The sequence below is a fragment of the Phyllobates terribilis genome, unplaced genomic scaffold (genome assembly GCF_046119375.1).
Source record: "Phyllobates terribilis strain yellow unplaced genomic scaffold, ASM4611937v1 Scaffold_5__5_contigs__length_657084704, whole genome shotgun sequence".
Lineage (NCBI taxonomy): Eukaryota > Metazoa > Chordata > Amphibia > Anura > Dendrobatidae > Phyllobates > Phyllobates terribilis.
Window position 1 is genome coordinate 125,135,533 of NW_027362765.1, and position 16,831 is coordinate 125,152,363.

At 48.0% G+C, this 16,831-nt stretch overlaps 1 protein-coding gene across 1 annotated transcript in view; it reads left to right on the forward strand.

The window, feature by feature from the left end:
• Nucleotides 1–16,831, forward strand: part of CHRNA4 (cholinergic receptor nicotinic alpha 4 subunit) — a 75,207-nt gene that overhangs the window by 19,200 nt on the left and 39,176 nt on the right. The window lies entirely within an intron of this gene.

The window sequence follows — 16,831 nt, forward strand, 5'->3', positions numbered from 1 at the left end:
TAGATCTTGGCACTGTTTTTTTTTATGTTGTTCATTTGCTTCCTATATGCAAAGTTAAGCTACTTTCTAAATAAATGTCATTAACATTTTCTACCATTTTGCTGCTCCACAGCGAATGTAAATCTTTTATCTAGCAGGGTGATCTGCAAAAATGTTACAAATCTGTCAAAACTTCTGTTTCTGACTGCTCTTTCAGCTCTCCTTCTCCCAATGTTGGAGATAGCAGAAAGGAGGGAGAAAGGGTTGTATACAGATTTCCATGGTGTGGAGAGAGGAGAAAGTAACTACAGCCTTAGGGAGGGCAGAGAAAACAGGCCACGGATAAGTCAAGAGGAAAAATAATTGCAAGATAGAAGCACTGCTGATATATGAGCTAATAAAGATAGAAGCTCCCTTGATACTATCTTTACAACCAGCCTATATTACTGGGAGACACTGAAACTAGGATCAGGCTGCAAACTGCATATCAAGGGGTCTAGGAAAGAAGATTGCAGACTATGAAACAGTGCAATTTTATTAACTAGAGCTAACTACTAACATATGTACAAAGCCTTTGACATTAGTTGGTTACCATTGGGATCACAAGGCATTATTGAATTCAATGGTGTTTCCAAAGTAGGATATCTTTTAACTATAAGTAGGGGTAAGGTTAGGGTTTAGATGACTTGCCAAGCAGTGACACCTCCTCATATGAGAAGTCTATGAGGGTCTTAGTTCATGGATGTCATCTACAGGTATATCACCCATTGTCTTCTGGACCTTTCAAAAAAATAAGTCAAAAACACTTTGCATGAGTGGTGAAGGACATGGTTTATCTACATCTGCTGGACAGATCTTCCACCAATGGGACATAACTGGTCATGATGTTGAAGGCCAAATCATTGGCCTAGTTGATGGATCTTTAATGTGGACTACCCAAAGCTTCACATTTCAAATCTTGATCACAGGTAGTCCAAAGGATCATGTCTATATTATAACTGTGTTATGCATTGCTAGGTCTGTGCCACAAGTTTTTCATATCATATACTGTATGTGTAAATGATGGTAACTAACTCCACTCTTGTTAGGATGGGTCATTAATATCCGATTAGTAGAGGACCTGCCTCCCGCCATCCCAACCAATTAGCCGATCGCAGGGGCTGCGGCTCACCGGAAGTGTCACAGCTCCATGCGTTGTATAGTGGTCATGAATGGTAGTACAAGCTCTCATTCATTTGTATGGAACAGAGCAAGCCATAACATTCACTACCACTAAGGAGCTGTACCATTCAGAAGTTTAGGATTGATTAAGCCCATGGAGAAGCTTTAATAAAGGACCATATTGATTGTCACCCTACTTTTCAAGCCCACTTCCTTGTTATGTATTGAATGATACTTGTGTCACATATTACTCCCTTCCTGGCCACAATTATATTAATACAAGGGTTATAATATTAGTAGCCAAATATTGGAAAATACAGAAACAGAAGAATAAATGCAAATGACAGTATACAGTTAGGTCCATATATATTTGGACAGAGACAACATTTTTCTAATTTTGGTTATAGACATTACCACAATGAATTTTATTCAAAACAATTCAGATGCAGTTGAAGTTCAGACTTTCAGCTTTCATTTGAGGGTATGCACATTAAAATTGGATGAAGGGTTTAGGAGTTTCAGCTCCTTAACATGTGCCACCCTGTTTATAAAGGGACCAAAAGTAATTAGACAATTGACTCCAAGGCTATTTCATGGACAGGTGTGGGCAATCCCTTCCTTATGTCTTTCTCAATTAAGCAGTTAAAAGGCCTGGAGTTGGTTTGAGGTGTGGTGCTTGCATGTGGAAGGTTTTGGTATGGAGTAAACATGCGGTCAAAGGAGCTCTCCATGCAGGTGAAACAAGCCATCCTTAAGCTGCAAAAACAGAAAAAAACCATCCGAGAAATTGCTACAATATTAGGAGTGGCAAAATCTACAGTTTGGTACATCCTGAGAAAGAAAGAAAGCACTGGTGAACTCATCAATGCAAAAAGACCTGGGCGCCCACGGAAGACAACAGTGGTGGATGATCGCAGAATAATCTCCACGGTGAAGAGAAACCTCTTCACAACAGCCAACCAAGTGAACAACACTCTCCAGGAGGTAGGCGTATCAATATCCAAATCTACCATAAAGAGAAGACTGCATGAAAGTAAATACAGAGGGTTCACTGCACGGTGCAAGCCACTCATAAGCATCAAGAATAAAAAGGCTAGACTGGACTTTGCTAAAAAAAACATCAAAAAAAGCCAGCACAGTTCTGGAAGAACATTCTTTGGACAGATGAAACCAAGATCAACCTCTACCAGAATGATGGAAAGAGAAAAGTATGGTGAAGGCAGGGTACAGCTCATGATCCAAAGCATACCACATCATCTGTAAAACACGGCAGAGGCAGTGTGATGGCTTGGGCTTGCATGGCTGCCAGTGGCACTGGGTCACTAGTGTTTATTGATGATGTAACACAGGACAGAAGCAGCCGAATGAATTCTGATGTATTCAGAGCCATACTGTGTGCTCAGATCCAGCCAAATGCAGCCAAACTGATTGGTCGTCGTTTCATACTACAGATGGACAATGACCCAAAACATAAAGCCAAAGCAACCCAGGAGTTTATTAAAGCAAAGAAGTGGAATATTCTTGAATGGCCTAGTCAGTCACCTGATCTCAACCCAATTGAGCATGCATTTCACTTGTTAAAGACTAAACTTCAGACAGAAAGGCCCACAAACAGAAACTGAAAACCACCGCAGTGAAGGCCTGGCAGAGCATCAAAAAGGAGGAAACACAGCGTCTGGTGGTGTCCATGAGTTCAAGACTTCAGGCAGTCATTGCCAACAAAGGGTTTTCAACCAAGTACTAGAAATGAACATTTTATTTACAATTATTTAATCGGTCCAATTACTTTTGGTCCCTTTAAAAACAGGGTGGCACATGTTAAGGAGCTGAAACTCCTAAACCCTTCATCCAATTTTAATGTGGATACCCTCAAATGAAAGCTGAAAGTCTGAACTTCAACTGCATCTGAATTGTTTTGTTTAAAATTCATTGTGGTAATGTCTACAGTAGAACCAAAATTAGAAAAATGTTGTCTCTGTCCAAATATATATGGACCTAACTGTATAATGGCTGTAATATACAAGTAGATCACAATGAATATAGTACAAAAAGGAGTAAACATAAGTATAAACCATAGAAAAAAATAGGTGTGGTACCTATAAGTTATAAACCATAGATAACACATATAAGGGAGAAAGAAGGAGCCCGAAGCGTTACGCCAGCGAATGTGGCTTCTTCAGGGGTTCTATCACTCTGGTGATATAGTCATCATTGGCTGTTAGTTCTATGAGTACCATGGACTGCACGCGATAAAGATAAGCTTAACAGGGTGAGCTCTTCTCAGAGTTACCCTCTAAGTCATGCCCCAATGTTGCATAGGTCTATATTATCCCTTCAGGACCTTAGGAAAGATGGATGACCATAACACGGATTTTATCAGAGGGAAAAAAAAGAGACTTATTTTCCTTTCTAGGTAACTTAAATGTCGTCAATCACAGAGTTCTGTTGTCAAGACAGTGATGGCGTCCCCCCCTCCAAATTTTCATTCTTGTAAATAATAATGACAGCGCTTTGTGGTGTGAAGCCGCCTCAATAATTGATAGTGCTTGAGATGAGTCACTTAATGGTATTAAGGCCGCCCCTAGCTCTGTGTGTGTTTACCCATTACATCCCTCAGCCGGAATAATCAATTATCTCCGCTCTTCGTTGGCAAGTACAGAATAGGCCCAGCGTTACTGTACACACCCAGCACTACTGGCAGAACACTGTCTCACTGCACCAAGTGTTTATGTAGCAGGTGGTGTAATGGCACGAGCAGAAAAAAGCCTAGGCCTAGGGCGGGCATGAGAAATGTATAGGAGAAATTAGCTGGCACCTTCTAACTTATTCTATGTGGGGGAGGATATGTGAAGGAATGATATAAAGGCCACAACATACAACAGATGTATGAATGATCGCGCTGTGGCCATCAGGATTGGAGCCACAGATGCCAGCATGCCCTGCCAACTGAATATCATAATAATTACAAGCTAGCATTGTAAATTAAAGGGGTTCTCCACTTTACACAGTATTTATGTGGCAGGCCACGGCCCCACTATCAGTATTCGGTCAGTATTTTTTCTCAGGAGTGGGAGCCAAAACCAGGTGAGGAACAATCAGAGAAAAGGTATAATAGAAACAAGTCACCAATTCTGCATTTATCTGCCACTCCACAGTGGGAGCCAAAACCAGGAGTGGGTGATAAATGCAGAATTGGTGACTTGTTTCTATTATAGCTTTTCTCTGATTGTTCCTCACCTGGTTTTGGCTCCCACTCCTGAGAAAAAATACTGACCGAATACTGACCAAATACTGACAGTGGGGTTGTGGCCTTAGAAGAGTCATTCAATAGGCTGAATACAAGGTGTCCCACTGCTGGACTCCTAGTAACCAATTTATCAAATGTGGGGCAACTTACTGTAGCTGTTCACTTTCCCTGCAGTGCCCCCACAGGGAAAAATAAATATTACACAGGTCCTCTTAAAATAAGTTGGCTTACCTTGTAATACCTAAATATTTTGGATTTTCCCATGATCTTCATTTTGACTAATAAATGAAAGTTCTGAGCCTCTATCTTAAAGGTCAGGGGAGCATTTTTATTTTACTTAAATGCATAAGTTTTGGGTTAAAAATATTATTTGCAATTAGGTTTCATTAATTTTTTTACTTTTTTCAAGCTGTTTCACTGCTTATTGCCAATAGCAGAATGAGATTAATCAAGAGTCCTTCAGTGAGCTCGTTCAGACATAGAGTTTGTAACTCTTTTATCTGTCTTTTAACTCCTCTTTTTTCAGCTGATTTATGATCCACAAACCACATCAAAGGAAATACAGTACATCCTAAATCCACTGAGAGGAGCTCAGTACAAGGCTTAAATGAGTTACAAATAGTGTTGAGCGAGCATGCTCGACACTGCTCAGTACTCACCCGAGCATTTCACTACTCGGGATGTTCGGCGAGCACCGAGCATTTCCGGGTTACTCGGGCGGGAGCTCGGGTCTCCGCCCTGCATGTTTGGCGCTCTTTACAGAGCCAATGAACATGCAGGGATTGCCAGCCAGTCACTGTAATGCTGCAGCCATGTTGGTTGTGGGCATTACAGTGATTGGCTGGCCGCACAGCGTCACCTCGAGTATTTAAAACCGGGCGCCGCCATCTTGGATACAGTGGCTCCGGATCAGACAGTGTAGGGAGAGTGCTGCTGAGCTAGGGAGAGATTTATACTGTGAAATAGGTAGTGTAGGGTCTCTAAAGCCTGCAAAATCAAACAAACAGTCCTTCTCAGGACTAATATCCATCCCAGATATCAGGCAGGCAGGCAGGCAGGCTGTATAGGAGACGCAGTGGTTATACCAACAAACACTGCACTACAGTCCTGTGTGCTGCTGCTCTAATTGCTAGACTTAGCCCCAGGTCTCAGGGGCCAGGAAAAATCCTTTTTTTTTTTCATCTAAATCCTCTTTTTTTTTTCCTCAGTCAGACTGTACAAATACCTATTGGTATTACCCCCCCCCAAAAAAAAAAAAATTGAGTGTGTCTGTGAGTGTTCAGACACAAATATATCTGTTTAAAAGAGTCTGGTTTCGGCCAGATAACTAGAACTGTGGTTTTGCAGTTCCACGGTTCAAATCTCTGTATTATCCACTTTTTTGCCTTTTTTCCATAAAAAAAAACAATTTGATTGTCTCGCTAACTGTTCAGACACAAATATATCTGTTTAAAAGATTCTGGTGTAGGCCAGAGAACTAGAACTGTGGTTTTCCTCTTCCATGGTTCAAATCTGGGTGTAATCCACCTGTTTGCCTTTTTTACATAAAAAAAAAACAGTTTGAATGTCTCACTGACTGTTCAGACACAAATATATCTGTTTAAAAGATTCTGGTGTAGGCCAGAGAAATAGAACTGTGGTTTTCCTCTTCCACAGTTCTAATCTCCTTTTTATTACCCTTTTGCCATTGATAGTGCGAGTGTAAGCTATTTTACTTCATTTACAATGGGCAAGGTGCGTGGCAAGTAACGTGGAACTGGACGTTCTGGTGATGGTGCATGTAGAGGACAGGGCCGTGGCCAAGGGGAAAATGTGCCACAACCAACAGCCACATCTTCTCGCTTCCAGTTCTTGACCGAATTCCTAGGGAAGCACACAGCAACACCACTATTGTGAACTGATCAGTGTGAACAGGTTATTAATTGGATAGCAGATAATACTTCCAGTCACCTGGGCACCACCACCTCCAGTCTGTCTTCCACACGGTCAAGTCTTAGTAGCCGTGAGTCTCGACCGCATACTCCTCCTCACCCTGATGCTCCTTCCTCCCACCATGCCGAGTGTCGTCAGACAGCAACTGATCCCACAGTTGGACACTCTGAAGAGCTGTTCACTGGTCCATTTCCATATTTGGGCCCCTCGCCTGCTCCGCTTGAAGTGGTGGAAGAGGAGATCCCATGTAGCGATGGCCAAATATTTGAACAGCCACGGCCACAGGAAGGCGACGCTGGCAATTTGTCACAAGAGGTGGACGATGACGAGGCACGATTGCCACGAAGTGAGGAGGAGGACCGTGGTGCGGAAGTGGAAGAGGAGGAGGTGGTGGATGATCTAGTAACTGACCCAACATGGCAGGAGGACACGCAGAGCGAGGCCAGCAGCACACAGGGGGAGGGAGGCAGAGTACCCCAACAGGCAGGAAGAAGAAGCAGTGTGGCGGCCGCAGACAGAAGGCGGGCAACCGTTCCCCGTAACACCAACACGAGGGACGTTGCCAGTACAACCGGTAGGTCTTCCAGAGTCTGGAATTTTTTTAAAGACTCTTCTGATAACCCCAAAAAGGTCATTTGTACCACCTGCCAGGCCAGCATCAGCAGGGGTGACAAAATTACCAGCCTGACCACCACCAGCATGATCAGGCACATGTCAGCAAAGCACCCGACTTTGTGGGGCGAACCCCAGGGTCCACGACCAGTGTCAGCGGGTGTCACCACTGCTTCTTCCGCTGTTGTGCGTGTAAGAGAACCCCCTGTTGTGCGTGCAAGGTAATCCCCTGTCCATACTGCATGCAAAAATGCCCCCTCCTCTCAGTCTTCACTTGTTATGGCAGTTTCTCCAGAAACAGCATCAACGTCCACATCCCACCGCAGCGTTCAATTGTCCATATCCCAGACCTTTGAACGAAAGCGTAAATTCGCAGCCAACGCCCCACAGGCCACAGTCCTAAATTTGCACATTTCACGACTGCTTGCATTGGAAATGCTGCCTTTTAGGCTGGTGGAGACGGATTCCTTCCGCAACCTTATGGCGGTGGCCGTCCCTCGGTACTCGGTCCCAAGCCGACACTATTTTGCCCGGTGTGCCATCCCCGCACTACACAAGCTTGTGTCCCAAAACATCTGCCGTGCCCTCAACAACGCAGTTACTGGGAGAGTCCACCTGACAACGGACACGTGGACAAGTGCTTGTGGCCAGGGACGGTACCAGGGCCGGTGTCAGCACCCGGCGCACCCGGGCAAGTGCCGGGGCCCCGGCAGCCGGATACTTACCTCTCCCCGTGCCTCCGCAGATCCGCTGTCTTCCTGCTCTGCGCTCCCTGTGACGTCTCAGGTCAGAGGGCGTGGTGACGTCTTTCCACCGCGCGCTCCCCTGAGCCGTCACAGGGAGCGCAGAACGGGACGACGCCGGCAACGCTGGAGTCCGGACCCGAGCAGCGGGCAGCAGGTGAGGAGGAGGGAGGTGAGTATTTGATTTTTTTTTTTTTTTAATGTATGAAGGCATGGGGCATAATATGGGGGGGTAACATCTTGCATGGGGCATTATAAAGAGAGGGGGGGTGACATCCTGCATGGGGCATTATAAAGAGAGGGGGAGTGACATCCTGCATGGGGCATTATAGGGAGAGGGGGTGACATCCTGCATGGGGCATTATAGAGAGAGGGGATGACAGCCTGCATGGGGCCTTATAAAGAGGGGGAGTACATCCTGCATGGGGCATTATAAAGAGAGGGGGGTGTGACATCCTGCATGGGGCATTATAAAGAGAGGGGGGTGACATCCTGCATGAGGCCTTATAAATAGAGGGGGTGACATCCTGCACTGGGCATTATAAAGAGAGGGGGTGACATCCTGCATGGGGCATTATAAAGAGAGGGGGTGACATCCTGCATGGGGCATTATAAAGAGAGGGGGTGACTTCCTGCATGGGGCATTATAAAGAGGGGGGGTGACATCCTGCATGAGGCATTATAAAGAGAGGGGGTGACATCCTGCATGGGGCATTATAAAGAGAGGGGGTGACATCCTGCATGGGGCATTATAAAGAGAGGGGGTGACATCTTGCATGGGGCATTATAAAGAGGGGAGTGACATCCTGCATGGGGCATTATAAAGAGAGGGGGGTGACATCCTGCATGGGGCATTATAAAGAGGAGGGGTGACAGCCTGCATGGGGCATTATAAGGTGGGGAACAGCCTGCATGGGGCATTATAAGGGGGGGGGAACAGCCTGCATAGTGCATTATGTGGGGGGAATAGCCTGCATGGAGCATTATAAGGGGGGGACAGCCTGTATGGGGCATTATGTGGGGGGTAACAGCCTGCATGGAGCATTATAAGGGGGGCACAGCCTGTATGGGGCATTATGTGGGGGGTAACAGCCTGCATGCAGCAATATATGGGGGCCAGTATTCTGTATGGAGCGTTATAAGGGAACCAGTATCCTGTATGGAGCTTTATAAGGGGACCAGTATCCTGTATGGAGCGCTATATGGGGGCCAGTATCCTGTATGGAGCGTTATATGGGGGCCAGTATCCTGTATGGAGCGTTATATGGGAGCCAGTATTCTGTATGGAGCCTTATATGGGGGCCAGTATTCCGTATGGAGCCTTATATGGAGGCCAGTATTCTGTATGGAGCCTTATATGGGAGACAAGTATTCCGTATGGAGCCTTATATGAGGGCCAGTATTCCGTATGGGGCCTTATATGGGGGCCAGTATTCCGTATTGGGCCTTATATGGGGGCCAGTATTCTGTATGGGGCCTTATATGGGGGCCAGTATTCCGTATGGGGCCTTATATGGGTGCCAGTATTCCGTATGGGGCCTTATATGGGGGCCAGTATTCCGTATGGGGCCTTATATGGGGGCCAGTATTCCGTATGGGGCCTTATATGGGGGCCAGTATTCCGTATGGGGCCTTATATGGGGGCCAGTATTCCGTATGGGGCCTTATATGGGGGCCAGTATTCCGTATGGGGCCTTATATGGGGGCCAGTATTCCGTATGGGGCCTTATATGGGGGCCAGTATTCCGTATGGGGCCTTATATGGGGGCCAGTATTCTGTGTGGAGCGATTCGCTAGTTTCTGAGCTATTGTGGAATTTACAATAGATATCGCTCATGTAATGTAAGAAGTGAAAACTTTGCATTGTACTATATATATATATATTTCTCTGCGGTATCTGTGCATCATGAATCGTGGTATGTATTAAAGGGGCCCACTGAGACTCTTTCACCCGGGGCCCAGAAAAACCTGGAGCCGGCCCTGGACGGTACATCTCCCTGACGGCACACTGGGTAAACATAGTGGAAGCCGGGACCCAGTCTGACCTTGGGACGGAACACATCCTCCCCACACCGAGGATTGCGGGCCCTATGTCAGTCAGAGTTGCCCCCTCAGTGTACAGCTCCTGCGCATCATCCTCCTCCTCCTCCTCCTCATGTTCAGCCTCCATCTCAGATATCACCACATCAGTTACAAGCTGGAAGCACTGCAGTACTGCCTCAGCCAAGCGGCAACAGGCTGTGCTGAAACTCATAAGCTTAGGTGATAAACCTCACACTGCCTGTCAGTTGTGGACAGCTGTGAAAGAGCAGGCAGATCTGTGGCTGAGACCACTGAACCTAAATCCAGGCATGGTCGTGTGTGACAATGGCCGTAACCTGGTGGCGGCTCTGAGGCGAGGCGAGATCACACACGTACCATGCCTGGCTCATGTGCTTAACCTCGTGGTTCAGCGGTTTCTTAAATTGTACCCCCAGTTGCCAGATCTCCTCTCAAAGTACGCCGCCTGTCATCTCATTTTCGGAAGTCGGCTACAGCTTCCGCCGCCCTTGCTGTGTTGCAGGAGCGTTTGCAGCTTCCAGCACACCAACTGGCGTGTGATGTCCCCACACGTTGGAACTCTACCCTCCACATGTTGCAAAGGATTTGTGAGCAGAAAAGAGCAGTTGTGGACTACCAGCTGCAACAAGGCCGTCGATATTCAGGTCATACTCCACACATAAGAACTCAGGAGTGGACCTGGATGTCTGACATATGTACCATCCTGACAAACTTTGAGGAGTCCACCAAGATGGTGAGTGGCGATGATGCCATCATTAGCGTCAGCATCCCACTTGTCTGTCTTTTGCAATGCTCTCTGCAGAGAATTAAAGAGGAGGCATTGCATCCAGAGTATGATGAGATGGATCAAGAAGCCGTAGCGGGCGATTACACTCAGCCCAGCCTCATCTCATCCCAACATGCATTGGGGGACAATGAGGGAGAGGAGGAGGAGTAGACGGTAGTACCTGTACAACTGTCATACCGTCGGTTCAGCGTGGGTGGCCTGAGGACAGGGGGGAGGAGGAGGAGGAGGAGAGCATGGTCAGTCGTCATCTTAGTGAGGACACGGAAGTCTTGCCCGTTACCAGTCTGGCACGCATGGCTGACTTTATGTTACGCTGCCTTAACTGTGACCCTCGTGTTGTCAAAATGTTGGGTGACAGTCATTACTGGTTGGTGACACTTTTAGACCCCTGCTACAAGGAGAACTTTCACTCTCTTATTCCTGAGGTGGAGAGGTCTACAAAAATGGGGCAGTACCAGAAGGCCCTGCTGCAGAACTGTTAAAAAAATTCGCATCTGAACACGCTAGCGGCAGAGGTCACAGTTCGTTGCCCAACCAAGGCGTACAGGTGAGAGAGACGCAACTCCAATCCAGCAGAGGCAGGGGAACACTGTCAACGTTCTGGGACAGTTTTCTGAGATCCGCCCAGCTTACAGGCCCTGAGGCGCGGGGTACTCTCACAAGGAGTGGAAAGTTTCAAAAGATGGTGAGAGAGTACCTTGCCGACCGTACCAGCGTCCTCCGTGATTCCTCTGTGGCTTTTGGGTATCCAAGCTGGATACTTGGAATGAACTCGCTCTGTACGCCTTGGAGGTCATGGCCTGCCCTGCCGCTAGCGTGTTATCGGAGCGTGTTTTTAGTGCCGCTGGGGGAATTATAACTGATAAGCGCACTCGCCTGTCAACTGACAATGCCTCCACCACCACTATACCACCAGGGTGACCGTGGTTCGTGTTGCCAGCATTGCAAGTACCTCCGTCCTAATTTTTGGCAGCTTTTGCTTGGAAGGCATAGGCAAAGACTATGGGAGACCCACTCCCCAATAATGGGAATAATGTTTTAATATGCTGTACTGCATGGCTCTTGTAAGGGGCATTAAAATCGTCTTGTTAAGCTACTGTGACCTCCACGTCTCTTCCAAGGGTCATTGATATTGTCTTTTTATCCCACTGGGACCTCCACCACTCTTCCAAGGGGCATTGATATTGTCTTTTTATTCCACTAGGACCTCCACGTCTCTTCCAAGGGGCATTAAAACCGTCTTGTTAAACTACTCTGAACTCCACGTCTCTTCCAAGGGGCATTAAAACCGTCTTGTTAAGCTACTGTGACCTCCACGTCTCTTCCAAGGGGCATTAAAATCGTCTTGTTAAGCTACTTTGACCTCCACGTCTCTTCCAAGGGTCATTGATATTGTCTTTTTATTCCACTGGGACCTCCACCACTCTTCCAAGGGGCATTGATATTGTCTTTTTATTCCACTGCGACCTCCACCACTCTTCCAAGGGGCATTGATATTGTATTTTTATTCTACTGGGACCTCCACCACTCTTCCAAGGGGCATTGATATTGTCTTTTTATTCCACTGCGACCACCACCACTCTTCCAAGGGGCATTGATATTGTATTTTTATTCCACTGCGACCTCCACCACTCTTCCAAGGGGCATTGATATTGTCTTTTTATTCCACTGAAACCACCACCACTCTTCCAAGGGGCATTAAAACCGTCTTGTTAAGCTACTGTGACCTCCACGTCTCTTCCAAGGGGCATTAAAACCGTCTTGTTAAACCACTCTGAACTACACAGCTCTTCCAAGAGGCATTGAAATGTTGTTTTTAATTAACTCTAACCTCCACGACTCTTCCAACGGGCATTGCATTTCCTCCTAATTTTAGTCAGCTTTTGCTTTTCAATGCATAGGGGAATACTAAGGGAGACCCACTCCCCAATAATGGGTAGAAGCTTTTTAGTACGCTGTAATCCACGTTTGTTTCAAGAGGCATTGCAGTTCCTCATAATTTTTGGAAAGCCTTCCAGTCACTGCTTAGGCCAACAGTGTACAGGAGACCCAGTTGCTATAAATGGAAAAAACGGTTTAGTTAAGGCCCTCTGACCTCCATGTCACTTCCAATGGGGCATTGGAGTGCCTCAAAATTTTTGGTAGGCATTGCACTCACTGTATGCCCTATAACTGTGTAGCCAAACCGCTCCTTTTGGTACAGAAACATATCCTACCAGACATGTGTGGTTGACTGGCCTGATATTGATGTGAATGGTCCCTGTTCCTCCTGCTCTTTCTCCTTTGCCACCACCTCATCCATCATTCATCACCTGAAGCTTTGTTTTAACGGGAGTCATAGAGCTGGGATAGTAGCAGGAAAACATCCAGCAATCCTTGGAGGAGGTAGGATATGCGCCAAAACACTGACCACCTCAGGCCTAGCCGCTACTACATACATGGGCTTGCATTCCAAGGAACAGAAAGCTAAGGAGATGGATGGCCTCATGATCATGAATAATTTACTCATTGTGTAGGAGGCCGACCCTTGCTGCTGTCTACCTTCTGAACTTTGTGTTGAAGCCTGATTGACCCAGGACCTGCAATCCTCTATGTCTGGAGGACGTGTTGCATCCCAGTGTCCAACTGTGTCCCAGCTTCCACAATATTAACCCAGTGTGAAGGCGTCAGTGAGATGGACCATCCCTGGCCACATTCACTTGTCCACGTGTTTGTGGTTAGGCTGTCCTTCCCACTAAATGCACTGGGGAGGGCACAGGTAATGTTTTGGTATGCGCGCTTGTGTATAAGGCGCACCGGGACAAATAGGGGCGGCTGGGGACCGTTTATGGACACCTGGCCGCGGGGCGGCTGGGGACCGAGTATGGACACCCGGCTGCCCCCTGGCGGCTGGGGACCAAGCGTGGACACCCGGCCGCCGGGCGGCTGGGGACTGAGTATGGATACCAGGCTGCCGCCGCAGCCATGACGTGGTGGCCAGATTCCGCCTCCACATGCCTAAAAGGCCAAATTTCAAGTGCAAGCAAGCAAGCAGTATGGTATTGCAGCCTGGGGGTGGGTGGGTGGCAGGCTGCATACTTGCGCTTTCATTGCAAGGAGTGGGGAAGGTACAATTGAACAGTGCCCTGGGACAAGGAACGGGGATAGTTGCAAGTCTGCAACGACAGGTGCAGGACGGGAGGCATCTTCACATGTGCCATGAACAGGGGGTTGGCGTGCTCACACTACAGCGGAATAGGATGTCCCTCCCACTAAATGCACTGGGGAGGGCACAGGTAATGTTTTGGTATGCGCGCTTGTGTATAAGGCGCACCGGGACAAATAGGGGTGGCTGGGGACTGAGTATGGACACCCGGCCGCCCCCTGGCGGCTGGGGACCGAGTGTGGAAACCTGGCCGCCAGGCGGCTGGGACTGAGTATGAATACCAGGCTGCTGACACAGCCATGACATGGTGGCCGGTGTTTGCCTCCACAAGCCTAAAAGGCCTCATTTCAAGTGTAAGCAAGCTAGCAGTATGGTATTGCAGCCTGGGCGTGGGTGGGTGGCAGGCTGCACACTTACGCTTGTGTGGCACCCCAGGGGTCTGGTTTTCCACAGTAATGTAATGTTATGTCTGAGAGCAGGTGGGAGGTCCTTTGGTCAGGGATCCTGTGCATGCCACACCTCCTGCCCAGTCTTGGGAGGGGAAGAACTTCCCCTGTATAAACCCGGGGCTGAGGCAGGGTGAGTCAGACAAGTGGAGTAGAGACAAGAAGCAGCATAGGAAACAGCAGAGTTACAAGGAGTCAGGGGCTGGCAGCCGCAGAGCTCGCCCTGACTAAGAAGACTTCTTTCCGGACCCGGAGTCCGAGGCTGTGGGGACTAACTCCTACCCAGCAGCAGAATCCGTCAGGCAGGGGATTTCAGGTCCTCTGGCCCAGAAGCCCGAAGGCACGGTCACACGCGTGGGACCAGCACCGCCATCGTGGAGCGGAAGCCATTAGAAGGCCCCGAGTCACCGGCCATACGGGTGAGCACCACACGGTACACTCAGGGACGTGGGCTACTTACATCAGCTTCTAGCAAGGTAGCCAGAAGAGTACAGTCAGTTTGGGAGGCCTACAACTACGCCTGGCCAGGGGAGATCCCATCTGCTCAAGGACTGACCAGGCCCCGTTCGCTAGCAAGTACTCCGGGAGGGTCTATCATTGTCACCAGTAAAGACCCTGAACTACACCGTACCGTCTCTGAGTGGTTCCTGCTACCCCCATCATCCACGTCGGCTGCCCTGAGACCATACCCCTCCCGTTGGGGGTTATACTATCACGCTGCATAATCCTACCATCGGCCTCAGCGGTCTGCCCCGCAGCAGCAGCTCCCTGGCTGCACTCAACGGGTGGCGTAGTCATCAACTATTTACTACTAGTAGACTGCCGTCCAGTTTGACTCCCTGGGCACGGACCGGGTCACCGCCACGAGACTACAACCCTCCACGGATCCGGCTCCGGGTAAGCTCCCGCGTGCGCACCGCAGCGCGACACAGGCCCAGGGGCGCGTCACTTGCATTCCAAGAAAACAAAGCAGATGCTAACTTCTATCATCATCATCATGCTCCTCACCTTGGCACTCTCAACTCCCCTGATGGAGAAGCCAGGGCCCACCGGAGGAGTCTCTGGTTGTCTGATGGGCTCGTCCAATGCTGCCCTAAAGCAGGCCAGGCTAAGAAAAGTGTGGGGAAGGTTCCTGGGACAAATAGTGGTGGCTGGGGACTGAGTATGGAGACCTCGCCGCCGACGCAGCCATGAGGTAGGTAGTGGCCAGCTTTGGCCTCCTCCAAACTAAAAGGCCCCATTTCAAGTGCAAGCAAGCTAGCAGTATGGTATTGCTGCATGGGGGTGGGCGGGTGGCAGGCTGCATATTTGCGCTTGCATTGCAAGGAATGGGGGAGGTACAATTGAACACTGCCCTGGGACAAGGACTTGCATGGGGATAGTTGCAAGTCTGCATCTTCTGATGCGGCAAGGATCACTTTTGATGGGCACTCTTTTAGGCAGTGACCTGGGTGTCAGAGATGCTTCCAGGGGTCTTCCCCATGCTGTTCCCATGTCTTTTCAGCACTGAATGCATGTGTCACACAGCACATGGCCAGATAAGGTTGTAAAATGTTAAAATGACATTTCCCGGTGAATGCATTTGTCACGGTTGAAAGCAATACAAAAGTGCAAAAACGCATAAAAAATGCTACTTGTGAACATGACCCAAGGTGTGGAGGAGTATTTTTGTTTTTGTTTATTTATTTTACCTTATACACAAATTTTTACCCTGGAAAGGATGTTCCTTAACATATTTCACAGGAAAACAGTTTCAGTTTCGTTTTTGAACATTTTATTGTGAGCCCGTAAAAGTGGCTTAATACCTCTGACCACGTTGTTGACAGCAGTGACCTGGGGGTCAGAAATGCTTCCTGGGGCGATCCCCATGCTGTCCCCATGTCATTTGAGCACTGTCACTATCGTTTTGGGCTCTTTTTAGGCTTTCTACAGACTGCCGGAGGGGCCGCCGCAAAAATGCTCGGGTCTCCCATAGACTAACACTGGGCTCGTTGCTCGGGTCGAGCACCCGAGTATCACGGTGAGCTCGGCCCGAGCTTCGAGCACCCGAGCATTTTAGTGCCCGCTCAACACTAGTTACAAACGCTTTGTCAGAGCTCACTGACAGACTCTTATTTAACTTTTTCTGTAGCCTGTGCAACATGAACTACAGAAGGCAAAGGGTGTAAAATTCTTAATGAAACCTAATTGGAAAAAAAATTTCTTAGCCTAAAATACATGCATTTATGTATAAAAAAAGGTCTCCATATTCTTTAAAATTCACTGATGGGCTGTATTAAAGGGAGCCTGGCATGTCCCCAAAATGTATTAATCTGCAGATAAAGGTTTAATCTGCAGGTTAATAGCATAACGCTGTTACCTGGAGAAATTTAACTTTATTCCTCCCGGGAGCCGCCGGCTTTCAGTTATAAAGACGTGATTGTAGCCGCTTCAAATACACATGCATGACTGAAAGCCGGCAGTGCTCTGGAGGAATACAGTTAATTTTTTTCCCAGTAGCCACGCTTTCAGTATAATAGCTACTTGGGGTCACCTGTAGGAGAAATTATTACATTTCCTGCGGTTCCAACATATTCCATAGCCCTGTACACAGATTTTTACCTTTGGGTCATAGTTGTGGGTGTAGAGAACACTGAATGAGGAAACAAGGTACAATGGGTGGTCCTCAGAATGAGTTCCTTAGTTGACCCAAAAAACCATCCTGACTACACTCCCACA